We start from the raw sequence: 962 nt of genomic DNA, 5'->3' as shown, positions 1-962 counted from the left end.
ACGAATGCGGAAATCGTAAAGCAAGTGCATCGAATCGTTTTGAGTGATCGTAAAGTGAAATTGCGCTAGTTAGCTGAGGCCGTGGGCATCTCAAAAGAACGGGCGCGATGCATTTTGCACGATCTTTTGGAGATGAAAAAGCTATCGGCGCGATGGGTGCCGCGTTTGCTGACCGTCGACCAAAAACAGCAGCGCATTGATGATTCAACGGCCGGTTTGGCGTTGTTGCAGCGTAATCGAGCGGACTTTTTTTGACGTTTTGTAATGATGAATGAAATGTGGGTCCATTACCATACGTCTGAGTCCAATAGGCAGTCTGCAGAGTAGTTGGAAAGCCACGAAAGCCGACCAAAGCGGCCAGAAGACCAACGTTCGGCCGGGAAGGGTATGGCCTCCGTTTTTTGGGATGGGTGGCACCCAGTTGTACACGGCTCAATTGAACACGAGCCACTCACAACGCCTGAGACTACAAAGCTCCTAAGCACCGGTCGCTGTGATTGGTGGTGTCCAATCGAGCCGTGATCAATCGGGATCACCCCTCGTAGAGCACGTAGAGAAAAAACAAAAATACTTTCATTATATATTCCGAGCGGATGCAATCGATTGAGCACACTTAGAACTCAATCGGGAGAGCCGTTATTGAGATCCCATAATCGCCGTTTGGAAATCTTGACAGATTCGCGTAAAATGGTCACGGCAGTGTCGCTGCGCTTGGCTTAGCACTGAGACACTACCAGTGTCTCCAGATTGTCAATAGAGTACTAAAGCATCTCAGAGCGTTACAGGCGGTAAAAAGGCCAACTGATAAATGGGATGATTTACTGGTGCACATCGTTACTAATAAACTCGATTTCATAATCACTAAAGAATGGGAAAACAGCTTACAATCAAAGCAAATACCGAAATTCTCAGAGCTTATGGTGTCAAACTTTGGAAGCAGTGGCTAGGAGAAGTCAATCGAC

The sequence above is a fragment of the Trachymyrmex cornetzi genome, unplaced genomic scaffold, assembly GCF_001594075.2.
Source record: "Trachymyrmex cornetzi isolate Tcor2-1 unplaced genomic scaffold, Tcor1.1 scaffold766, whole genome shotgun sequence".
Lineage (NCBI taxonomy): Eukaryota > Metazoa > Arthropoda > Insecta > Hymenoptera > Formicidae > Trachymyrmex > Trachymyrmex cornetzi.
This window is presented reverse-complemented; position numbering follows the sequence as displayed.